This window comes from Pleurodeles waltl, chromosome 11, assembly GCF_031143425.1.
Source record: "Pleurodeles waltl isolate 20211129_DDA chromosome 11, aPleWal1.hap1.20221129, whole genome shotgun sequence".
NCBI lineage: Eukaryota > Metazoa > Chordata > Amphibia > Caudata > Salamandridae > Pleurodeles > Pleurodeles waltl.
The window spans coordinates 974,104,187-974,130,833 of record NC_090450.1 but is presented as its reverse complement, the minus strand read 5'-3'; the positions used below and the strand labels follow the sequence as shown (position 1 = coordinate 974,130,833).

General features: G+C 44.8%; 2 long non-coding RNA genes across 2 annotated transcripts in view; both read right to left on the bottom strand.

Annotated features, from left to right (window-relative positions):
• Positions 1 to 26,647, bottom strand: part of LOC138266449 (uncharacterized) — a 311,949-nt gene that overhangs the window by 284,116 nt on the left and 1,186 nt on the right. The window lies entirely within an intron of this gene.
• LOC138266448 (uncharacterized) lies at positions 1,689 to 24,958 on the bottom strand. Its single transcript, XR_011199525.1, has 2 exons — positions 24,610 to 24,958; positions 1,689 to 1,976 (listed from the first exon to the last, which is right to left on the bottom strand). It is a non-coding gene; the product is annotated as an uncharacterized lncRNA (long non-coding RNA).

Genomic DNA, 26,647 nt, shown 5'->3' with positions numbered 1-26,647 from the left:
ATTATCAGATCCATCCCATTTAGAGGTTAGTTCTCTGAGTGGCAATCTATTTGATCTAAACAAGATGAACAGATGCCTCACCCCATGTGGGAAATTCTAGGACAGATACGGCTGAGACTGTTTGAAAGTTAATGATTTAGTAAGTGTGGCCAAGAGCTTTGGGACCAAGTTGCCTCTTTCAGATTTTTTTTTAAGAGGAGGCGGTAATGACAGAATATGACCCGGATCAAGCTCCAGCACTTGCAGTCAGATTGTAGTTTCTAAAAAAGAAAGAAAAAAAACGTCGATTTTTTTTTTTAATCTGCTGAAGATTTCTATATAAGCTAAGTATCTTAAGAGTGAATTCCCTACTATGAGCAAGGCTATAAGCCCTCCGGACCACTGCTGCTATAAAGTGTTAATAATACAAAATTCAAGCCTCAGAGCAGCCATTGAGGCTGAGTTGTTACAAACAGCTAGGCATCTTAGGATCTGCCCTTCCATCCTTTTGGGAAAATTCCATTTAGAAATATCTGTACACTCTAAAGCGTACAAGAGGGTGGCCGGGATCTTTGTTTGATAAGCAGTTAGTACATGGTGGAATTGATGCCGGGCGAGTGCATTAAAGAAGGTTACTAAACTTTGTGCTTGGACCCCACAAGAAATACGAGAAACAAACACTTAATGGTGTTGATGGCCGTCCTGCGATACGACACACTGGTTACACTTTGGATGTGCAGACACTTTAGGCTCTGGCCAAAAGAAGCATTATGCAGATAACAGTGCTTTGTTTTAAGCAGAAAAACATTCATTGCATTTTTAAAACAGTAACAGAACTTAACTGCTATTGTTAAACGGGCATTTAAAAGTTCCACTGCTAGGGCATGAGAAACTGGTTCATTGTTTCCAAATTGCAGGATTTCAGAACTATATCTGCGCTGTATTTGAAGAGAATATTAGGGAGCTACCCTCTAGCGAAGAAAACCTTTGCCTACACAGCCTTACAAAATGTTTAAGAAATCGTCATGTGCATGGAGAGCGAAGGGATCAGAAATAGCCAAACCACAGCTTACTGAGAAGTTCTGATGTATGGACACATATGACAATCTATTATTCTTGCAGCTTTTCATTTTGGAAGCTTATTCCGATGAAAGTCCCAACCAGGGGGAATTTTACTTGCTAATATAAAACAATTGTAAGAAACAAAGTTTCTTAAGACACACGTTGAACCTTGTGTAATTCTGGTAGGTACAGTCTGCAACTCGCCTTTACAAAACTGATTGGCTCGGTTGTTGACCTTTGTTTACATATAGCTTTTATGAACGTGTGTGTTGAGAAAACGTAAACATGCCTGGTACACATTGGTGATTACCAAACCAACTGCATCAGAGGCTCCTATTTAAGCTGTAGGCTTAATTTAATTCGAGAAAATTCTCCTAACGGATGTCACTGGTTGAAAGGTAGCATTGTCATTTCCAGTGAAAGCAGCAAGCTTTAAGAAGGCAGCAGTAAACTGTGGCTGAAAAATCAACGAGATTATATTGAACACCCGAGTTGTTAACAAGTTCTCACAATAGGATGTTACTTGGTTAGTCATGAGTTAATACTGGAGCAAATAATGGTTGATCTTGAAGATTAAAAGTTCCAACAGTATGCGGTCAATCGGTTTATAATTGACAATCTTATCAGTGAGTGAACAAGCAATTGAGCAATATTTATTTTTTTATTTAGCGATATAAACATATACCCTATGTTTTACATAATTAAATTCTTACAAGGGCTGTGCTATTTTATATAACATACTCCTGAATGTTCAAAAAAAAAAACTACATTTTGAGTAAATTAATGCTTCAGTAGGAGATTTATGGGGTGAAGATGGTCATCCTTTTATAGCATCTTTCATGGATTGCCGTGGGTATCTTCAAGGTGGTCATCTTCTCACTAGAGGTAATGTGCGGGATGCCATGTCACCAACTGAAGTGAGAAGGGACCAATGCCTGAATCAGAGGGGAAAAAATGTACTTTATTTTTAGATGGAGTGGGGAGATTCGCATTGTGTAATAACATAAAACTGTACAAAATGGTATTTTACATCTGTATTATAGAACCTCAATAATATTCTTTTAAGGTTAATACCTTCAAGTAGTAGACCAGCCACTCTTTACTGAATTGCACTTTTCGTTGAGCTGAGTTGCCGCCCAGGTGCCCATGAGTAACAGTTGTTGAAGAAGACAATACAAATTACAAAAAAAGAACCCTGCAGTTCTCTTCCAGGGGATCCTCATCAATAGTCATAAACATTTAATATTCCCGCCCTTGTGCGGGGACCCCGGAGCATATATAAAATATATACACATTATACATGTGTAACAAACAGTCATGCAGGCTATCATGTTAAAAACAGGCTAAAATGCTTTATTTCTATGAAGTTTTTTTTTTTTTTTTTTTTTAATTAAATACTACAATAGAGCCTAAATAAGTACCCAAGCTCCTAAAACCAGGCTTGGGGAAGTAAGCAGTAGCAAACTCTAGTGAAAAAATAGAGAAAACTGCATTGAAAAACAATGAAGCATTCTTAGCCAATAGGCTGCATGTAGGTTAACACAGGAGAACCATAAAAACTTTGGCACTGTGCCTTTAAGACCCTGAGCACCTCCAGTATAGGGGTGAAGGAAAGGTGACAGTTGGTTCACAGTTAGGTCAGTTCTTTTTTCCGGCTTCTTCTGAGAGGATCCTGGAGCATTGAGCTCTCAGTTTTTCTGAGTTTTCCTCAGAAAAATTCTTTCAAAAAGCGTTTTTTCATTTTTCACTCGACAAGTAACATCTTTGTCAGAGCTAGGAAGGTTTTTTCTGACAGAAAAATGCCTTCTCTTTTTGTCAAATGCCATGCTTGTGGGAAGAAGGCGGCCCAGTCAGATCCCCACTCTCTGTGCATAGTGTGCCTGCCTCAGAGTCACTGCCCTGACACTTGTAAGTACTGTAAGAACATGTCTAGGAGGACTCTGAAAGACAGAGAGAAGATCCGACTTCATGGGCTTCAGGAGAGGAAAAGAACATCGTCCTCCTCACTCCCCAGGCATCCAGAAGGCCATTCTCAGGAGAGAATGGCCCGGTCGACGTCGACAGGTAGGAAAATACCTGTTTGTTCACCGTCGACGTCGTCGCTACCACCGTCATAGATCGCCGTCGACGGCGACGCACCCGACGTCGAAGGGAACGGCGTCGAGGGAACATCAGAGCAGGGGCAGGTCTCCGTCGACGGCAGCCCGCCGATCGACGTCGAGCCATCGCCGGCATGCCCGGTCGCTGCCAAAGGCTGTGTGCCCCCCGACGTCAGGACACACGGCGTCGAGATCTCCACGACGGCACGAGAAACATCCGCCGTCAACCTCCCATCGCTCCACGTCGAGGCACACGACGGCGAGCAGGTCGAGGTCCAAGGAACGCCGTTCGACATCAAGGCAATCAACGTCGAGGCAGGACCGACCGACTGGGCGTCCTTCGACGTCGAAACAGCCATCGACGTCGACGCAGGTTTTACCTGTCCAACAGGGAGCAGAACATCGCCCCTCGCCAGACACGGCTCCGTCTCCAGTGGTCTCCATACCGAGCGACTCTTCTCGGTCAAGAGCATCTCCTGGGCATGTCTCGCCCATCAACCTATCTCCGAGATGGCTGGAGAGCCTCAACAGACCAGCGGCCTCCCCAGATTCGCAATATTCGCGAATGTATTCACCCACTGCCTCCCCGCCAAGAACGCCATCGCCGACAGCCGGGGCAGAACGGGCTCGTTCAGCTCCTCGACAGCCGACCGCGAGGTCTAGGCGCTCGGCTACAGCGTCCCGCAGCAGATCTCGCTCTCAACGGAGATCCAGGTCGCGCATAAGAAGATCACCCTCTTGGTCTTCATCAGGTTCTTCTGTCGGGCGTTACTCACCTACTCTTACAGATTCACCACCTGCTAGAGTCTCACCAGTGGATGACATAACCACTTTCAACGAGGTGTTGCTAAGAGGAGTGCAGAAACTCAATATAGAGGTTCCAGAACCGTCTACCTCCTCATCAATCATCTTTGAGACGCTACAACAGAGATCAGCGTCGAAAAAGTTGCTGCCTCTAGTGCCTGGTTTGTTGCAGCCGACCACGGACACTTTTCTGGCCCCAGCCTCGCTTAAGTCTGCCCCGGCTCGGATTCTTAAAAAGTACAAGGCTCCAGAGCAAGACCCTTTATTCCTTAGGAAGGATCCGCCACCAGACTCAGTGATCATAGCTGCCGCTCGAAAGACCCACTCGGTGGCATCTTCATCCACGGTACCCCCGGATAAAGAGAGCAGGCATTTAGACTCTCTGGGAAGAAAGATGTGCGGGACAGCGGCTTCAGCAATGAAGGTCTCTAGTGCGTCTGCGCTCCTGGGCAGGTACGATCGTTCTCTGTGGGATTCCCTCAGTAGATTTACAGAAAAACTGCCCAGAGAAGACAGGCAAGATTTCCAAGAGATTCTACAGGAAGGATGCCTGGTATCTAACCAAGTTATCAGCGCGGCAGCGGATGGGGCGGATTTGGCGGCTCATGGGTACGCACATGGTATCTGTGCGAAGAGATCTTCCTGGCTGAGGCTCACTGGCTTGAAACAGGAGGCACAACAACGTATCCTGAATCTCCCATTTGCCGGGAATTCTCTATTCGGTGCCCATGCAGACGAAGAGATGGCCCGCATGAAGACCGAGGTGGATACCATGAAGGCGGTAGGCCTCGAAAGAAGGAAAGATTTCAGGCGGAGGTACAGACCGTACGATAGACGCCCTTTCCAACAGAGGGTTCAAACCCTTCATTGGTCGCAAAGGTCTCAGCAACGACAGGGACGCCCTCTGTTTCAGCGAAGAAACACAAGGGAGCGAGGGTCAAGCAGACCTCAACAGTCCACTCCAAAAGCACCCACTAAGCAATGAAGTCTCGCTTCCCTTGACACTGTACACCACTCCGGTGGGGGGAAGTATTATTGCTCATCTTCACGAGTGGCACTCTATCACAAGAGACAAATGGGTGCTCAATATTGTCGAACATGGCTATTCTCTCCTTTTCAAGCAGCCTCCACCACACTTGCCACCAACCAAACACAATCCGGCTCATCTCACCTTGCTACGCAAGGAGGCTCTCGCCCTCCTAAGAAAGAATGCCATAGAAAGGGTTCCACCTGCCCACAGAGGAAAGGGGGTCTACTCCCGTTACTTTCTAGTAGCAAAGAAGGGTCAAGAGGGCGTTTTCAGGCCAATCCTGGATCTAAGACTGCTGAAAAAACACATAAGAAAGCAGAAGTTCAGAATGCTAGCGCGTCACCAAATTTTCCCTCAACTGCATCAGGGAGACTGGATGTGCTCCATCGACCTGCAGGATGCGTATTTCCACATCCCAATAGCTCCAAAGCATCGAAAATTCCTGCGCTTTCGAGTAGCGTTACAGCATTACCAGTTCAGGGTTCTACCCTTTGGCCTGAAATCTGCTCCAAGAGTTTTCTCAAAATGTATGGCAGTGGTGGCGGCGCATCTACGAAGACAAAGGATATACATATATCCATACCTAGACGACTGGCTACTAAAGGCTTCTTCTCCGGAGCAGGCGAGAAGCCATCGGGACATTGTACTAGGAGTTTGCGAAGCTCTAGGTCTTCAGGTCAATTACCAGAAGTCAACCTTGACTCCAACGCAGAGTCTTCACTACCTAGGAGCTATCATAAACACAGAACTACAAAAAGTGTATCCTTCGGAGGAACGACTGTCCTCAATAAACAAGTGCCAGGACCTGTTGAGAGCCAGCGCACCTACGGCACGTCAGGTGACATCACTACTGGGCTCCATGGCATCGTGCATCTTTATTGTCCCAAATGCCAGACTCCACATGAGACCCCTCCAAGAGGCATTGGAGGCCAATTGGAGCCAAAGAACAGGTCGCTGGGAAGACACAATGCGGCTACCGGAGGTAGCACTTCAGTCATTGAGATGGTGGATGCACAGACCTCACCTGTCAGTGGGCGCTCCGTTTCACCAGGTACTTCCATCCGACACTCTGGTAACAGATGCGTCTCTTCAGGGATGGGGGGCTCATCTGGGTCCTTTTCAAGCGCAGGGTCTGTGGTCAGACAAGGAGAAGCAGTACCACATCAATCTGCTAGAACTCAGAGCGGTCCATCTGGCTCTCAAGTCTTTCACACCGCTAATTCAGGGGAAAACTCTATTGATACAGACGGACAATACAACCACGATGTATTACTTGAACAAACAAGGGGGAACGAGATCCCTACCCCTTTCACGAGAGTCCCAAGCGATATGGCATTGGCTCCTGGCCAGAGGAATGCCAATCACAGCAGTTCACCTGCCAGGTCAGCAGAACGTAGAAGCAGACTTTCTAAGCAGACACCTGGAGGACGTTCACGATTGGGTCCTGCACGACGAAGTCGCAGAATACATCTTCATGCAATGGGGTCGGCCTCAACTGGACCTCTTCGCAGACGATGTAAACAGGAAATGCCCAGACTTCGCATCCAGGTTCTACCGTCCGGGATCTCGAGGGAATGCCCTGTTGATCGACTGGTCAGGGACATTTCTTTACGCTTTTCCGCCGATTCCCCTCATTCCGGCAGTGATCAGCAAACTTTACGGATCCAGGACCAGAATGATTCTTATAGCGCCACAATGGCCTCGACAATTCTGGTACACGGATCTCCTCAACCTGTCGGAAAAACCTCACAGGAGGCTGCCGTGCAGACCGGATCTTCTGAGCAGAATGGAGGGCAGGATTCTGCATCCCAACCTACCCTCTCTGAGCTTAACAGCATGGCTCCTGAATTCCTGCAGTATGGGCACCTAGGACTCTCGCAGGAGTGCATGAACATCTTGAAAGAGTCCAAACGGCCTTCCACGCGGCGCTCCTACGCTTTTAAGTGGAAGAGATTCTACATATGGTGCTGTCAGCAAGGCCATAATCCCATACGGGCGCAGGAGGACGTCATACTGTCCTATTTGCTTCACCTAGCGAAATCCGGTCTGCAGGTATCATCTATTAAGGTACATTTGTCTGCTATTACTGCCTATCGCAAGTCACCTTCTCAGGAATCCTTCTTTACGAAACCTGTAGTCAAGGATTTCTTAGAAGGTTTGAAGAAAGTTTTTCTGCCAATTCGGAGGCCTTCTCCTCCGTGGGAACTGAACATAGTCCTAGCAAAACTTATGGGCCCTCCTTTCGAGCCTATCCATAAGGCCTCCTTACAACACCTTACGTGGAAAACGGCTTTTCTGGTGGCCATTACTTCAGCGAGGAGGGTCAGTGAGATCCAGGCCTTGTCTGCAAAAGAACCGTACACGGTTTTTCATGACAATAGAGTAGTTCTACGAACTCACCCATCTTTCCTTCCGAAGGTGGTGTCAGAATTCCATATTAATCAGACCATAACTTTACTGACGTTCTTTCCCAATCCGGAAACTCCGGCTGAGAAAGCATTGCACTCATTAGACTTGAAAAGAGTGCTGAAATTTTATCTGGACAAGACAAAATCGATTAGACACTCTAACCGCTTGTTTGTGAACTATGGTCATTTAAGGACAGGAGAAGCAGCATCTAAGCGAACAATATCAAGATGGATAGTTTCTTGTATTGTTAATACTTACCATCTAGCTAATAGACAATTGCTAGCGAGGCCTAGAGCGCATTCCACAAGGGGAAAAGCGGCTACTGCTGCTCTCCTTAACAATGTTCCTATATCTGAGATTTGTAAGGCTGCTACATGGAAGTCTGTCCATACTTTTACAAGACATTATTGTTTAGACTCAGATGCAAGAGCGGATGCCCAAGTGGGGCAGGCCTCTCTAAGGAATTTATTTGCGTAAGACATGTCTATTCCTGCACTTCTATCGGACAGTCCGCTGGGTTTAGGGATGGGCTTGCTAATCTATTAAATGTTTATGACTATTGATGAGGATCCCCTGGAAGAGAAGGATAAGTTACTTACCTGTAAATCCTAGTTCTCTTCCAGGGGTATCCTCATCAAAGTCATAAACAACCCACCCTCCTCCCCGGACACACGTCTACTGGAAGTGCAGGACAGACAGTATTTTGATTCAATTATACAAATTGTCACCATAAAAAGAACTGACCTAACTGTGAACCAACTGTCACCTTTCCTTCACCCCTGACGCATGGTGGGATACTGGAGGTGCTCAGGGTCTTAAAGGCACAGTGCCAAAGTTTTTATGGTTCTCCTGTGTTAACCTCCATGCAGCCTATTGGCTAAGAATGCTTCATTGTTTTTCAATGCAGTTTTCTCTATTTTTTCACTAGAGTTTGCTACTGCTTACTTCCCCAAGCCTAGTTTTAGGAGCTTGGGTACTTATTTATGCTCTATTGTAGTATTTAAAAAAAAAATTTAAAAAAAAAAAAACTTCATAGAAATAAAGCATTTTAGCCTGTTTTTAACAGGATAGCCTGCATGACTGTTTGTTACACATGTATAATGTGTATATATTTTATATATGCTCCGGGGTCCCCGCACAAGGGCGGGAATATTCAATGTTTATGACTTTGATGAGGATACCCCTGGAAGAGAACTAGGATTTACAGGTAAGTAACTTATCCTTACTGAAGGATGCAACAAAGGGAAGCCTTAACCCTGGGACTTCTAGTCAACCCAGACTGCTTTTCCCCCTACTATGTCACTGACAAATAACTGTCTTGTTTTACTCCAACGTCTATGAATGACTGACATTATATCTGAGAGGGTCATATTTGCCACGGGACATACGATTTTTGGTGAAATGTATGTATGTTAAGTGAATTTTATAATACTAAAGTTTCAGCATTTATGGCTTGGACGCTCTTGCAAGGAAGATGAAACAAACGTGTCTTTGTGGTGTTGGGAAGAGCTTCCAACTTGAATTCTCCAGCCAGTAAAGTACTGTCAGATAAGTAGTAGTCTGTTGTCAACAGAATTTGTCATTGGACCTTTTCAAAGTAATACTGAAACCTTTAACCATTGCCTCCAAGAGGATGTCATTCTCTCAACAAGGCTGATCTGAACGTACGCAGGGTATACGTTTGTGACAATTGTGCATTGTTTATCTACTTAATGCCTTTTACCTGAACATTTTTAAAGTCATCTGACAGACGGTGTTCCAATATCTCAGTTCCCCAGACTTTAATGTGAGGATGTTGAACTGCAGCCTTTTAAACTGGTGCCAAGCACAACTGCACTAGATTTATAAACCTTTCGTTTGAAAATGTGTTCTGTATTGGCAGAATTAATGAATTGCCACTGCTGTGTGAAAACCAACAGTTTTATGCTTAGACACGTCCTGTGCAAGCTTGAACAAAAAGTATCAACATATTCAAATATTGTTGCTCTAGTGGTTCGTGCTAGTGTCAACTAAAATATTTTGTTTTCTTCTAACGGTGGTGGTGGGGTGCTTGCATGTAGTTGAAACGTTTAATAGTTTAGGGGCAGCTGCCTATGAATCTATTCGAATGTGTATTTTTAGTAATAAAACGGTCTGACTCAACAGATCACAGTGAAGGCAAATAAGGACTACACTAGGCAGTCATCAATGGTGGCATAACTTTAATATGTGCATTTTCTATACTCAGCAGTCTATCCGTCGAGTACAGTATTTTCTATAGGTGCCTTCGAAAGAATAACCGTCTAAAATGAAAGTGCCTAGAGTCTGTCCCGTTTCTGTGAATTGTGCAACTTCGCTGTAGATTGCTTCTGTTGGCAGTTTTCCTGTGGCAGGTGTTGGGTGCAAACCACCTTGAATTCTCAGTACTAGTGCACATTAGCATCATCCATTGTTTTTCTGTCTTCGTGCGAGAAATATTTATTATTAGCTACTGTAAATTCTCGCTTTGTCTTGTATTTACACTTGAGTTTATATTAGTTGTCTTGATTGTGTTACTCTGCCTATCACTAGGTTTTGTAGTGGATTAAATTAAAGGAAAGGGCTTGTGTGGCAAGTATAATTTGCAGAAGAATTTGCGCTGACGGGGAAAATAGGATGCTTGCAAATTTTACCTGAAATTGTTTGGAAGCACCGGTGGTTCGGTAAACACATAAGCATGTGTTCACGTTTCCCGGGGTGTGAAACGAGAAGCCGCCCACGTAGCAGTAGGTAAATGCAAAGGCCTGGAGGCGCCAAGGCGGGGTTTACTCCATGTAACATCCATGCATGGTCTGTAGGCACTGAAACCCAGCAGCCGGCGGCCTTTCCTTTCTGTTACTCCAGGCGGGCACTTCCTGAAGGGCATGCTCCAGATACCAGTAAAACGTTCCGCAATCCAGTAGGCAATCTGGTGTAGTCCTGAAGTGTTGTTGGTTTGATATCCGTTGTTATGGTGGCGTTTTTTTTCTTCTTCTTCTGGATGGAATTTCACATTTGCACTTCACTTTCCACACTGTCGAGGTGTAACCCTTTCCTTTAATCAGCCACTTAATTTCATGTGCGAGTGAAAACGCAGTAACTCCATGTTTTACACCGAGTTTTGTTCTACAGTATTTAAAACCCAAGTAACCTGGGAAAATAAACGTTATTATGAGCTCAGCTGTCAGTTGATGATACTCGTGAGGGCCAGATGAACCGCCCTCGCCCCCTCCGCTTTTGTGCTGGCGACAACCACTTCAATGGGAGAAAGGCGCATGTAGCAGGCGCCTCATTAACTGCGACATCCAGGGTGCTCCACGGCACCCACCACGCTGGCTAATGGGCAGCTTTCCCACTGCTGCAGTGGCAATATCGATCATTGCAAATGTTTGCATTGCAAACGTACTTATGGAATATTAACGTTAATTAAGAGTGTTTTTCAAAATGCACTGGGTGCGTTTACAGGCACATCAGCTTTATCTCTTAAGACAATATTTTGGCTGCTATTTAAAAAAATATATATATATAAATCGGAAACAAGAACCACATACTCATCAGCAGTTCACTAAACTGGAAGAAGTAATTGTTGCACTTTAATTGCATGTATCCTTTCATTCATGACCTGAAAGATGGAGAAATTTGCCCCAACCCCCCTTTTTTTACGCTTCTCGGGACGGAGAGGAAAGGGGGCCTCGGGGTCACAACCCTGACAATCTGCAAAGGATCTGCTGTTTCCAGCAGCTGTCCTAGCTCCCCACGGGGTCGGTAAGAAAATAAACAGGGGAAGGGGGTTGGGGCGCAGAAGGCCTTTGAGGGGGTGGGGAGGAGAGGAAGGGATTTCTTTGCCTCGCCCTAAGAGGCCATTCCAGGCATAGCTGACACTTTAGAGACCCCTGTGAGGTTCACAGTGCATGGAGCAGTATTTTAAGGTAGGAACGGAGGCAAGATTTCTTGGTGGACGTGAGCCCACCCAGTCTAGACTGCGGCCATTTTAGATTTGTGCGTGAGGGCACTGAGGGAAACCCCGTCTAAGGCTGATGTAAATAGAGTAAAGCGGATGCAGAGTCCCCTCGGCTTGTGCCACGATATGACGTCATTCGTGGCGTTGTACCAGTGGAAGTGTGAAATATTTCTGGATTTTTAAGGCTGACATGGCGAGGACGTCCTTTCCCGAGTGTTACCAGACTATTAGGAAATATTTGTTTTCCTTTCTTTAAATCAAGTCCTATATGCTGGTTTGTTTTTTTAAAGCTCTGTCATTTTTCCCCCATTCTTGGACCCAAATCTGCTTTGAAGTTTACACTGTTTTTAATTTAATCGGATAGCCTGCCCTCAAAACACAGTGTGCTTAGCGTTTTTTATATATTTGGTTTGAATGCTCTTAATTTTTCCCCAATTTGCTTCTAGGAAAGGCATCTAGGTTGTTGAGCCCCCTTTAACACGAACACCTATCTCCCCAGTGCATACGTGTTGGTGGTGCCTTTGACACAACCTTCCTTACCAGTGGGAACGAGGCACATCAATTGGGAGCGCTACAGCAGCGTGGAGCCGACTCGTATAGCGCGCATGTGGGCGAGCTTGGAGACCACGAGCGGAATCCCTCCAAAGGATACATATGTACTTTTTTACCACACATAAGTGCAACTCTCCAGTAAACTACGCTCAACTGGTTAATTGTGTCATAACGAGGCTGCGCCAATAAGCCATATTGGAAATCCTATTAGTGCGTTTTGTAGCCGAGCGGTCGACCACGCATAACGTAGTTGGGCTAGTAAATGCATCGGCAAACGTTGATAAAGACAGATGGAGTGGGAAATCTGTGAAAAGAGCCACTTGTATTTTAATTTTTTTTCGAACAAGCGGCATCCTTTTTGATTGGCTGGGCGGGCGCCATTTTGTGAGATTTCCTGTAACGCGTGCGCAGCGAGGAAACAGGGCAAAGGCCGTAGTGCGTGCTGCTCCGAAGGGCCCCGTCCACTCTGCCTGGATACGGGAGCTTTGAGCGTGTGCTAACTTGTGCAAACCCTAGTACGTTCCAACCACCACCTCTGCTCGGCCGACTCTTAAAATGGCTTCTCCTCTGCCGGGCAGGAAAGGCTAACACGAGGCACGACCCCCGCCCACATGTGTACGGTTCACATTGAATCGCACACCACATGCTCACTCAGATCATTAAATCACCTGTCGGCCTGGCAGGTGGTGCCACTGATGTATCGATCAAGATCCTGAATGAGTGACAGAATGAAAGGTGCATTTCTCGGGCATTACGTGTGCGTTCTTCCTATGTGGGCTGGCCCGACCTGCTCTCCTGCCCAGCCCTTTTACCATCAGAGGGTGCACTACATTCTAATGACTGCAGCATTTTATGTAACCGTTTAGTAACGTGGTTTGTTGACTCTTGTTTAGATTTCGCCAAGACCACCATATAGGATACGATGCTAGTCATTTGAAGAACAAACGTTGGCTTTAGAAATTGGGCCTTGGTGTGCATTCTGCACTAGGCTTCTTGAAACAAGCACACAATTACGAAAAGGGTGGGGTGGGGGGCGGCTACAAACTTGAATTTGATTGCGCGGCTCTTACTGCTGGTTAAAGAAGTAACTCTGTCCCCAAACAAATGTTACCATTGCACATATTTGGTAAGAATGTGGCGTTAGGACCTGGATTTAATCCTACATCTTCAACAGATATAAATAAACAAGTACATTGCAGTTTACGCACTAAATCCCAGACTGAGTGGTTTGTCCCTGCACTGTGATTGTTGTTGTTGTTGCTGCTACTGCTGCTGCTGCACCCAGGGCAGACTGACGCCCTTTCATTATTGCACTGCTAGCTTTAAATTTGACAGTAGTGCAACAGAGAAAGAGTATCAGTCAGCCTGACATCGAAGCTCCGAATACTGCATCAACATTAAGCACATTTCATAAACGCACACCCCTAGCATTCATACGCAATACTGTTTAACAGAAATAAAAAAACAACGAATCAGACCCTGTGATAATCTTTACTACTGTAGGAGTCCAGCGCATTAAGAACAGAAATCAGATTTTTTTTTTAATACAAGCGTTTTGATATGCGTGTTTCTATATTCTGGTTTCTTGAAAACCTGCCAAGGCTGCAAGCAGTAGGTTTGTGTTCATGCATCGAAGGGGCACGGCTCTGCCTGTCGTTGATCAGAGCTCCTCGGGTTTAGGCTGCCTGTTAATCCCACCATCCTACCCTTTTCCCGGCCCTCGATGGTCCCAAACGAGACACTGGGACCACCTGAAAACAGCAGTTAGAGGCCACCCACACGGCCACCCCCTTGCTCCTGGCCAGCCCCTCCCCCCGGCCTTTACAAAGAGCCACAGAGGGCTGAGCAGTACTGCTGTGGCCACCATTTTATCCACTGCTTCTAACAGCCAGAAATGGACCTCTTCGGGCACCTTTAAATTGCGCTATAAAGCGTCGCAGCACTTGATCAAAACCATGAATGGCATTTTTTGGTGCAAAGATCCATCTATAGCTAGAATGCGGCACGTAAAAATAATTGTAACCCATTTCAGTGAGGGAAAGAAGAATGGTTAAAACGAAGAAAAATCACAATAATATAACGAGTTATGATGAAACGCAAACAATTTATATATATATATACACACAACACATGTTTTGGCTTTAAGTGACCAATAACTGGCTACTGCTGGGTTGTAAGCTGTCAATTCCTATATTACGTGCAATAAGTGCGTCTGTTTTCATCTATACTATCTATCCACTGCTGTTACGAATTGGCATAATTTAATTCAGCAACAATTCTAAAATGGTATTATATATGCCTGATGCTACGTTTCAATAAAATTAACCACGCAGTAGGCAGAAGTACATTTATTAACACAATGTTTCACTTTTTGTTATCATTAAAATGCATTTTTTGGTTTCCAGTTCGCATTAAAAAAAATGTGCTTTTAGCACCCACCGAACCTGCCTCATAAAAGTAAAGGCGTGATAGTTAGGTGGGTGACATACTTGTGTGTGGTACCTACATAAGCCAGTGTAAATGTAACTCGTTATTTAGAGCAACTCTGCTAATAAACACTTGTTTCAACAGTTCGGAGGGCAGTAATACCACACTGAAAATGAAATGATAAACAGTTTTTGGCTCACCAGTTGCGCAATCACTGCAACTCTTATTAGTCACGAGGTCTCTCTCTTCATGCTGATTGTATCTTAGAGCGAATTTTAATACTTACATCCTGGTTTTTGTTAAATGCCTTTTTTGTTCAAAACAAATACTCAGATGCAGATCCACGCCATGTAATGTGCTTGTATGACCGTGATTGAAGACGTTCTGATTTGACCCACATGAGGCTTCACGTTTTCATGTCCCATCAATCTTCTTAATAAATAGAATATTACACCTTGCATGCACACTATAGACATATATATATATATATACACATATACACTAAAAGGACACACGGTTTCGCAATACCACATTTAATACACTGTAGTATGTGCCTTAACTTCCCATGCTCAAATCAAAGCAATGCAGAAATACCTGGCCCCTCTGAGCAGTATCAAATAAGGATAAGAGAACATTCTAAAGTCAACAGCCATTAAAATGTGTTTTTCTACCAGAAAGTATGGCCCCATCTACGTTCTCTGTGATTTGCTTAGCTCCTCTTCTGTTGCATTGCTGGAGGAAGATTACTCTCAACGAAAAGACCCTATAAGCAATATTGCACTACTACCCCAGCACAAAAGCAGAGGCAATACTGATAGGGTCTTGTCCTTAAGGTCACACGCTGAAAAGGGAGGGAAGGGAGGGTTCTCCAGGAGGGTCTCTTACCTGGGACCATCAAATGTAATCACTGCCAATAGGTATGAATGACTGCAGCAGGCCTCAAACAAATATATAGACATTAAATACTTAGCAAGCATTCAACCGACATAAAAAAAACCTGCCTGGGCAACTTTAACATTTATCCTTTAACTGTTCAAGCGCCATGTCTACCACTTGATGGTCACACATATTACATTGATAAGATTGTTGTGACTAGAGTATCACTCCTGTCAAAAAACACGAGAATAGAACGTCAGAAAATTGTTAACAGTCAAATAGGAGCATATTTTCAGTCTCCGGGTAAATAATAGCGGTTTACTTTTATAAGTTATTACTAAAAAAATAAATAAACGTAATTTCGCAAATAAAGCATTTTTTTTTTCAAACATGAAATGGCAACATGTACATTCCTTACACGCGCCATTAATGAAGTGTGCGCCGAGGTGTATGCTAGACAGAGCCCATGTTCATCGCATGTACACACAACTCTAAAGGCTCTTGGAAAATGCACAAACACGTTATTGAAAAAAATACTTTACCTCAGTTTACAACTCTGTACCTGCAAGAGGGCATCTTCCGTAATCCTGAGCAAGGATGGAGGTGCAGTGAGTGCTGCTCTCTGCCCACACCCTACAACCAGTCCCATGTCTGAGTACTTCAGGCTCTTCTCTAGCCTTTTTTTTTGTAAGGGCATTAAATGGAGGTGGACGGGGAGACAATCCCCTAATTCATGAATTCGTGGCTAATTTATGCATTCCACATTGATCTGGGCCTGCCATAAAGATTCCTGACGTTCCACAGAGCGGTGTGAGACAGGCATGGCCTGCTTTGAAGTTGGATCACTAACCCAAGAGAAAAGCGCACCCAACCCTGGACACTAAAAATAAATGATAACAGGGAAAGGCCGCTTTAATTGTTTTTAAATGGCACAATAAACATTAGTATTTACCTTGCAGTTCACTCCCACGCTTGACTTTTAACAGGGGCTGCTCCCTGGTAGTCATTGGGCACCTTAAAGAATTATTTATTGATTGTAACCTTTGCTCGGGTTTATGGAGAGGTTAACAGTCCGACAAGGTAGAAAACAGTGTACATAACGCCACCACTATGTTTTTTTTCCATATCATGAGTCAGTATTAAGAATGTTAAAAAAAAAAGTACAATCTTAAAAAATCCAAATTTCATAATCATAGTATCAAGTGCCGACTAAAAAAGTGTAAAAGGCACGTATAAGAAATGCTAAAGAAAATGCCTGTTATGTGTGTATAATGGGAGAAAACAGCAGGGACGGCCCCCTCTAAAGCCAGGGAACGTTGGGTTAGATCGGGGGGACTGGGTCTATTTAATACTTTTAAAAACTCGACTCAAGATACACCTTAATAGCCAATCTATACGGGTCTTTTCATATAGCAAGTGAATACCCCCCCCAAAAAAAATCTGGAATGGCTCTCTTGGAGCTACGCTGGACCCTTCATAATATACGCCCGCGTCTCTAAATGGTTCTATTTGATTGTTTTTCGACTGCATATGGATGCTGTAGGTGTGAACATCACACAGTTGCGCGGACACATGCGACATTTTTCAAATCCTTTTCCTCCATTACGTGGTCGGGCCCCTGTAGTTAACACTTTGGACGCGTCCACTTACTGACCACACACGCATTGATTTTGTTACAAATGTATGCCTAGAGCAGGTAAAACACACACATGTTTAAGAAAGTCATGCAGAGATTTCCCCAAGCGCTGCACCCTCTAAAATTAAAGTTCTGAGCACATGGCAGCTTTAATCGTTTCCTTAAGGATCCTTCACCCACCACAAACCTCTTGTAGACAAAGTAAGAAAGGCGGGTGTGAAGGATATTGATTATTTTAAAGCTACTGAAGATACAACTTTAAAAAGAAACTATTTCGAAGTGCAGAACTATTTCCAACAAATGTACCGGACTCCTGGCTAAGAAATAAAGCAGCTTACAACAAAAAAAACAGCAGTTACTAGTAGACAGCATTAAAACCAAGAGAGCCTGAGAGTTTCTAAAACAAGTAGGTTTTCAGTGCACACAAGCAAATAACCAGTAACAGTGTTTGAAATGACAGTTAAAAACAAGACCTACTTTTGTCACTAACTATAAAGGGTTGTAACGTATCAGTGGCAACCCAAGTTTATATTAAGTGACCATATCTTGTTTTAGTAGTATGGCCTTATAAATTCCGCAGCGCTTAACTAACTGAGCACAAAGTGATCAGAAAGAACACATTTTAAAGAGCTGCGTAAATATGTTAAAATTTAAGAAGAGGGTTGTGTCTGACATATCTATGATCTGCTATGTGCTATAATAGTGTCATTCTGAAAACATCGATACTAAGGGAAGAGCGGGTCACGTGGGGGCTGTCAGTAACCGTGAGGTTGAAACAGTACTTCTTTTGGGGGCATTTTTCGCCAATTATTCGCTGCTTCCCAACTGGATGGCTCCTTCTACTTGTAATTCTTAACATTCCACCCGTGTCTGGCTAAGCCTACCCAGCAAGCTAGTACAAATCCCCGAGAGAACCAGGGATTCCTTCGCTGTGCAAGATCCAGCCTGCCTAGGTGCACAAGGAGGCACCCTGCTCCAGGGCACTGGAGTGAGGGATCGAAACACCTCACCACACCTGGACACGATAGCCGGGCTTTCACTGAAGGACGTCTGTGATTGTCACCTACACAGTCGGCAGGATTGTGAGTTATGTTTCTGCTAGGCTTTGTTTACCAGGAACCTGTCTGCAAAAAAAAGGAAAACAGACTTTATTTTAGAACTTACTCCAGGACTCACCTTTTTATTTTTATAAAACCATATTGTAGTCTGTATGCAAAGGGCCACGATCCTATAAGTACCCTCTTTGTGGGTTAAAACCAGTGCTTCAAATGGTCCGGTACTTTGTACAGGCACTATTTTTTCCTTTTTTTTTGTTTTTGAGGGAGAGTACTAGCACTTCTCCAAAAATGGTAATACTTTTCATTGGAGAGTACCTTCACTTCTAAGAAACAAGCACGTACCCTAATACAGAGTACCTGCACTTCTATTTTTCCATTTCAAGCACTGGTTGAACAACAATTGAGTTGCCTGGCTGTACGACGGAGATGGGCAGCTGTAGACAGAATGAATCCTTCGCCAGTCTTGGGAACGTTTGGACTGCAAACTCCATTCAATGCATTACAGCTCGAGGGGCACACTTCCTCTTCTACATTGAATCGGAGCTTACCAATGAAAGGGAGCATGAGAAGCAAGAGAATGGATTTCCAGGGGAGTACACAGGTTAGAGCAGAAAGGAGGGGTAAATAATTACAAAACAAATGGAAAATGGACACAAGCACTGTGTCGTTACGTACAGTGGTTCTTAAGACCTCCGTGGAAAAACAACACCTCTAGAAATGTCACCCATCTGATTACGTTTTCCGTTGCAATTTGTTTTAGAGAGGAGGCACGGGCCTGGCCTCCTCTAGAGCACACATCTCAAGGCTAGCTTTACCACACATGAGGTTTTCTTTTAACAAGTTTATGCAACAACAGGATGAAAGTTATCCCAAGGCAATCCCCTCCCCCTCCTCAGCCCGACCTGATTCCCTGCATTCCTCAGAACCCCTCCCCCCCCCCCCGGCTGGAGACAAACCCTGGAATCTCCACACTCGCACCCACACACATGCAAATGGTTTCCTTGCGCAAATACGGCTTCGCAGAGCCTCGCTCCCGACTGTTTCTTTCCTGCTGCACTTGGTTAATGCTCGCCTCCTTTGCAAAGTTAAACCCTCTCAGCCCAGCGAGGGTATATAAAATAGACCACAACTGATGACAAAGGGTAGAAAGTATGCAGCATCTCCTAACCACGTGACTGCGTGCTTGCTGATGTGATTTCCTTTAATCTTTTATGCTGATTCTACCAGCGAAGAACGTATTTTTGGAAGATTTTAAGCATCTGAATTTTGATTTTCTACAAGTGCAATTATCTATTGAAGTAGTGGAACCTAACTGCTTCAGAGCACATTTTGGAAATAAGAACCTTGTGCTAAAGTTGACTGCCATCCTAAAAATGAACACACTGCAGCATAATTGTGATGTGACAGCAGACCTCTCTGGGACACCTTGCACACCACAACACTACATGCCGTTTGTGGTGCTCCGACGAATAAGATAACGATTGTTTTGTTTGCTTCGGTGTGGCATCCAGGTTTGTCATCTACGTGCCTGCTTATCTACAAGCAAAGGTATAACACTTCTTAGATGAGAATGGGCCCTCTTCAGGGACGGGGCAATTGTAAATCAGCAGGGGCTGTTGTCTTGGGTTTGCATCTGTCAACAGGGGTTTTTAGAAGCCCTCAGAGAATAAAACCCCATCATAGCCAAAACCACGTAGGCCCAGGACAGCGCACTGCCACAGATACATCTTGGAAGGGCAAGGATGTGTGCTTTCGAAGACCCACTATCCCAGCTGTGGGTACGCAGGCGCCTTTCTTACTGACCTCAGAGGCAGCGTTACTGGGTTGTTTTCTGTTTCCTAATGAGAGGACGTTGCTGCGATCGGTGTAACGTTTCCCCTCCCCTGCGCCCAACCCTCCCCTCCTCTCCAAGTGCGTAGGCGATGACATGAAATAGCAACAGTTATTTTCTTCGAGTGGCTCACAAACACCGTCCCACTTTTTCTGCCATCATGCCTAAAAATGCAACTTTTGGCTTGAATGTGTATTTTCATTCCTGCCTTCCTTGCCCTCTCCCAGTTAGGTGTATGTACATCGCTCTGCCTAAACTATCTACCGCCTAAAAGCTGCCAATTGAGCGCGTTCTGCGCCAAAAACGGTCACAAACAGGGACATGTTTCACAGAAGCGGGCCGTATCAGAACCCCTCCCCTCTCTGAAGATAACAGTCACACATTGACACACTCAGGCAGGATCGAGGAATGAGACTGTATTTTGCAGCATTGTAATTACAGGACCAAGCGTATTCTTTGGAGCAAACATTTAGACCAGCAACAAGGAAACCAACGCGCTAGTCCAACGGCTTTTTAGCCACCATTAGCACATTTCTGGTAAATATTGTTTTTAGGGGGAAGCAGATCAAAAACATATGCACATTTCGGTTTCATCCATAACTGGAATTCATTTTTAAAGCCACAAGGAAGTACAAAAGACTGAGCGAATTTGCCACCGGGCGAGACAAAACCAGCGTTTCTATAGCACTTGGATCTACAATAGACTACTAAATCATCGAAAATACGAATGGCCGCCGCTGTGTTTTGGATGTCAAGCCACCCACACCTTCTGGATCAGTTCAATTAGCCTGGTAATTCGATCCTCAAGCAACAGGAAATAATAACCATGTTGTAATAGCGCTGGAACCAAATGCTTTGACAATATTATTGCACTGCTTATTTGTGCACACAGTAGTGCAACACTGTCAGAGCAACTGGCGCTAGCAAAGTGACACAAGGGGCCATTGGGCAGCACCGGAGAGACAGCCCGTTGCCTATGTAGGTGTACTCCGATGTCTAAACACGGGGACGCTTTTAAAGCTAATATTAGCTCGCAGCTCTGGCAGGGAAGACTTGGTACGAGAAAAAAGTTTGTACCAAGCAAATGCTATAAAACGGAATACTGACTATTTAACAACCACTGCCACTACTGCTTCTAAGCACATTTGGATAACAGATTACACATAGCTAAGGACAAACCAGCTACCGTAAGAAAAGACCGAAATGGAGAAAAATCAACATTAGGAGAAGCATTATTTTCGCATCTACGGTGAGCACTGTACTCGACTTTTAGGACAGTGCCTTTAAACATTAGTGACATTGTAGTGTAAGGAAGAGGCAGTGGATTGCCACTAAATATGACAGAAATAAACTAAGCTAGTGTAACAAAAAAAAGTTAAATGATTATTCCAGTAAGCCTGGGGGGGGGGTTACATTACATGGTGGGCCAAGGGTCCAAAGGAATCAAAACAAAATACCCTTTGTTTAATGGGAATGTACTATAAATGGTATGTCCCGAATACATGCATGAACCCCTCTGAGGGTCCCACGTTATATCTTGCGGTATCAGACTGAAACACACCCTGCAGAATCGCACTCGATGCATCTCCTCGGTGCCTGCCAATGTTTGTCAGCCAATGCCCTTTTAATATTGCACTGCTCGACCACAGTTCCCAGTAGTACAACAGAAAAAGGGCTCTGGACAACAGTAGATCCATGCAGCTTTTCCTGAGAAGTATCCACATTTCACTTGATTTATTAAAGACAGCAATAATAACACGTCCCCCTCACTACGACTAACTTTATAACTATCAACAAAAAAAAAACTCATGTTTACACCGTGCGTTTACAAATAAAACATTAACATGAGGCATCCGTGGTCTGTGCAGCCGGGCTCTCTATCGATTTTAGGCTTTTAGTTTAAAACGAGTATGGTAGGTTGAATAATTCATTTATATAGTATGCGGGCACATTTTTACTAAAATCATCTAATACTTGAAAACATTTCTGTACAGAGCAATTATTATACTTAACAGAAATGGAACACGGTCTCTAAAAGCTTCGATATGTGCGCCTGTTTCACAGGCATTGTATCGCTAGGAAAATCACGTTAACTTTATACGCGGATTATCCTGTTCTCAAGGTAAAAAACTGTATATATCGCAATACATGTCTGAAGCCGAGAATAATTTACGTACGACTACACAGTACTACAATTAAAACACTAAACGTGCCTCATAGCAAGCGTTATGTAAATCAGCTAATAGAAAACGCGTAGGGGAATACACATCGTGGTCCGAAAGAAAACCAACAGTTTGGATTTACAGCTGCATTTAAACCATTTAAACACATTTAAGCATGTAATTTTAAACATTGAAAAACTATACCCAATCTTGATCATCTGTTGAAATGTGACTTACTTATAAGGTTTTCCTCAGTTTAACGGTGTAGCTAAAAAGCTCAATTTACTTCACAGTGAATAATTAGCAGTTTAAATGCGATTTCGAAAATGCTCTATCCATTTAATTAAACGAGTTCGTGTGATTTGTTATGCAACAAACGTAGTTAAATTAAAAAAGAACAAGCACCATTAATGGCAACGTGTGCATTACATTCTAGATGTTAGGAACATTCGAATGTTTTCGGCATCAACGTTTTGACAGCCTCGGTGCTAAAGTTACAGGGTCTTGCGCGAGGTGGGACGCAGGGGCAGGACTATTTAGTAAGGGGGCTCAATCAAGACAAGACCACACTGATACAGCTAGTGGATAAACTACAAGATTTCACGCAGCAGAATACTTAACTCACACACACTATTTAACTTAATCGGGTGGTACTACTTGTACCACAACGTGTATCTGTATCGTTTAAATAAATATCTTAAAAAAAAAAAAAGACGTATACTTATTAATGTATGACGAAGTAAAAGCGTACCCAAGCCATGTAAGTGAAAACTACAATGGAATAGTCGATATGCAAAACTAAGCATTTTAAGATAAAAACCAATGGCACCTTGTGCAAACTAGAGAAAAAGTAAAGTAGGGCACCCAGTCCACCCTCAAAATGTGTATTTGACTTACATTTTTTTTTTTTTTAAGTCAAATTCAAATTTTAAGGGTGAACTGGGTGCCATACCTTCCTATGTATATATGCCAACATCACATTTCACCAGATGCTCCATAAGGCCAGTATTTTGTGAGGCGAGTCCCCAAAAGGAATGCATCTCCGTCATGCTGGGTGAGAGCGGTATCCTAGCTAAGAGTGCAAGAGCCTAAAGTTTTTGAATATGCCCCAGGGCGACTTGCACGCTCAGCATGTCTCACAGTTCCTACTGGACACTCAATAGTGTTGGCAACTAATTTTTAAGCCTGTATAGATGTAAGCAGCTTTCATGCCATTCCTTCTACAGCTTCCACTCCCCGTCTTGCCTGTGTTAGCCTGACCGGACCCCTTGTATGTGCCACACGTAGCTTCTCGTATTGAGAATGCTTCGGTGAGCCCTTGTCTCGCGCAAGCCTCAGTGTAAATGGAGTTATCTGCTCAAACGAGCTTCATGTTCGAGAGGCATCTTGAAGAAGTAAGTGCCGGTGAGCGTTTTACTTGACGTGTGTAAAATCTCACATGCGTATTAAAATAAGGAGTCTCACGATTCCTAAATTTCACTGACATTTACCGCTTAGAATAAGCTGCATTCTCGGTGAGATCTCCTTACTGAACATGTGGCTTCTGTTGCCATATGGCTGAGCCTGCCTTTTCTGGACATGGCTACGGAGTCAGGCCTCTGCTTCACACACTCCACGGGGTCGAGTGATGTACGGGAGGATGGCCAGCCGCGGCTACCGCTGTGAGGCGCATGTGACTAGCAGGCCTAGGCCTTGGTCTCGGTGAGGCCACTGGATGTTCAGGCCCAGCAAAAGCTCCGGTGATCAACAGATCTCTTTCGGTGAGCAAGCCATACTAACCAGGCCTCGGTGAAGGCAAAGCCCCATTGATGAACACAACCCTTCTCCGCGAAGGGCCTCAGACACTGAAACCCTCTTGATAGACGCATGACAGCGAGACCGCCGCTACATTTCTTTAAATACTAGTTTGCAGCGAAGTCCCTTCTGGAGCCAGGAGTCGGGCGTCCCAGCGAAGAACCCCAAGCCAACGAGGCAGGGAGGGCCCAGGCTGGGGGCGGAGAGGAAGTGTACCCATCACACCCGGGTTTTATCTAGACACGTGATGGGAAGCGGACATCATCTCCTGGCCGCAAAGAAAAAAAGTGGCGACCCCTTCAGGCCCATGGGTGGGCCCTCTTCAGTTCTCTGCAGCCTAATGAATTCTCGAGGGACCCCCTCCTTACTTGTACGACCCCTCAAAGAAAGAGCTCCCGCCTTTTCCGTCCAATCTCTCGAATGCTCCCTGGGCCAGTAAGGGAGTAAGTGTCAACCACTACTATGGCAAGCAAGCGGATATGTTCGAGGCCCCGAGCAACTTTAAGCCCGGTAGAGGCTGCAGTCTAAACCGGGGAACTCGCGAGGGCCTTCTCCTTGCGGAGAGAGAGCAGGTCGCACCGCTTTCCAATGATCACGTCACGCCCCAAAGCGAGGCTGAGCACGAGGGGCCAGCTCCTCGCGAGCCACTTCAGAACGAGGCTAGTGCGAGCGCGGGGCCACGCGAGCCTCCTCAGTGAGGCTGCGCGCGAGTGCTAGCTCTGAGCAAAACCACTTCTAAGTGACGCCGCTGAGGGAGAGGGGCCACCAACATGTGGAAGAATCGCGCGCAGCTTATAGGAAAGGAAGCACGAAACCAGTGCGAACTAATGAGGCACCTACAGCTCTGTTTGATAGGAAAGACGAGCGCCAAGCGTATTAAGTAGAAGAGTGGGTGCGAGGTAGGGGCGAGTGCCCCCAGTAGTGTACAATACCTGACGAAAAGCGGGGGTGGGACCGCCCGTGACGCCCGGCTTCTTCCTCTCCGCTGTCGGGGAGGGCTGCTGCCTCGGTTCAGCGGGTTCCCTCTGTGCCTCCGCCGGCGTACTCCCATGGGAGAGGCGGGGGCTGCCTCCAGGCGCACACCTCATGGCCTCCCCGCTCCAGCCTCCATCTTTGACTAGTTGACATTCAGCTCCTGCTCGGCCGAGCGGCTCATTAGCATATCCATGCTACCATTGGCCGCCCCCTGCGCTAGTCTTTGCCATCCGCCTTTCCATTGGCTCCGCGAACAGAGGTTTGAAAATCTCACCGGGCTGCAGATTGGACCTGACGTCACTCGAGGACGCCTCTTTTAACAATGAATGCACACACATATCCCCCCATTCACAAATCTGAGGGCCTCCCGCGAGCTTTACCCGCCTTTTCCCAGCCACAGCCCATTGACTCCCATGCAGCTTCTAGGGGTCCTGTGCTGGCGAACAGAGGGTGGGGTGGAGGTACGCGCATGCACCGGATTCTATATACAGATGGTTCTGTTGTAGGGTCTGCACATATATATTTAGAGAGATAGGCTTGTAGTTTTGTGGGGTGGGAGGTCTCAGTTATGTGGTCATGCTAGTTGATACATGGGGCGGTAATTAATGATTTAGCTAGTTGGGGAGACACCATAAATACATACACAAGGGTGGTAAGGAAAAAACCTGACACATATTTGGGGGCCATCAGAGGGTGTGTATCTCATGGGGTGTCAAGCAGGGTCATCACGTGAGTTATCTTGGAGATCTTACATACGTACAACTTCCGAAAATGCATGGGAGGCAGGTTATCATGGAGGTAATCATACACAGGAAACAGCCATTCCCCTAAACTTCTGCGCACTGAACAGCATATAAAGGGTCTGTTTAAAAAACAGCCATACCGTGCACATGCGAGTCGTTTCAGCGGGGTCACATTCACCAGCGGCAGAGCATAAATACACCAGAGCTCTCCTCAGAAGATGAAGTCAATATTTCTACTTGCTCCGACATCAGGGGAGGGCGAGAAAGTACCCCTGTTATGACATGCGCCAGAGTTTGAAAGCACATGTTGAACAAGGAGTGCGCTATCACGGCTCTGACCGCCCTTGGAAGCTTGTATTTGTGCGCAAATATTCACGCTTGCTTTTTCGTATTGCACTCCATTCTTACACCGATTATATTTATATATATATGTGTGTATATATATATTTATCTATATCGCGTGTACCTGTGTATCTACTACAGCTATACGTTCACATACTGTGAATTACAAGTATTGAAGAATGGTTTTTTGCCAACGTGTACATTGAAATATATAAAAGCAGAAAAAGCAAAGCGTACCTGGCTATAACTCAATAATGTGCATGTGTGTTTACGCTACACACAGTTTAAATGTCCTCTCGCCCACTTTTGTATCCGAGGTGTACCAAGTGAAATTTAAATGTCTAAAACATCCATAATTTTTATTTAGACAAACATCTATATCTTTTAGTCCACAGATGAATAGAATTTAAATGTATACGCGGGTTGTACAAGTTTCCCTACATATACATTTTGGAAATATGTTTTGTCTGCTGCAGAACCAGCTCTAAGTCTTTATAGTACAACAAAATACTACGTCTACCCGCGCTTTCGATTAAGAGATGTATATTTGTGAAACTTAACACAGAATGTAAACACACGCTAAGTAACCTTGGGAAATAATATTAATGGGGCCCGAAGATAAAAAGAACACGTGCGCTGCTTGCACAGTGCTATGGGCGTAGGATTTGGAGGGGTGGGGGGCTCTTAACTTTTTTTTTTTTTTAGATCTACTATCAACATGGAGATGCATGTTTCAGCATATCTGGAAAGAGTCAGAATTTTGTCTACGTGCTTTTGGGTTACATTAATTTATCCACTCACGTTTACACTACTTCATGTAGGTCGTATTGACTCCCAGCTGACCAAAGTTCTTTAAAATCCATTCTCTGAAGGAATAAAATGTATTCAGCTTTTAAATTGCAATTTAACT